Consider the following 501-nt stretch of genomic DNA (forward strand, 5'->3'; position numbering starts at 1 on the left):
GTTATTCAATTGTAATTTTTGTCTAACTGAGTGGGAGGCAGCAACATTCCCCATAAGACACAATTATACCCACACCTCCTGCAACTTCACTCACTGAATAAGAGCCACTAACTCCTTCTCCACCAATGGGCCAATGATAAAAAAAACCACCAAGAAGAGCCTAAATCACCCATGGCTGCTCTTCACAAAGAGTTAACAGAGATCTAAATACAACAATGCCATGATGTCTTGGAGATAACAGACCATCACAGTCCACACAAAGAAGCAGGATAAAGTGGTAGAAACACAGGAGAAGGATACAGGCCCAGAACACATCCCTGAGGAAGAAGCAGCATTGGAAGGAATTCAAATAATTATATTTAGGTATCCTCAAAAGATTGAGAGACAGACCAGAGAAAACACAGAAAAAACTTTAGAAGAATTTTGGAAGAAAATACAAGAACAAAATGACAAAATAAACAAAAAATTAGAAATGATTCTAAATCTACAGATAGAAATCCA

This window comes from Orycteropus afer, unplaced genomic scaffold, assembly GCF_000298275.1.
Source record: "Orycteropus afer afer isolate SDZICR_OR568_19922 unplaced genomic scaffold, OryAfe1.0 scaffold00383, whole genome shotgun sequence".
Taxonomy (NCBI): domain Eukaryota; kingdom Metazoa; phylum Chordata; class Mammalia; order Tubulidentata; family Orycteropodidae; genus Orycteropus; species Orycteropus afer.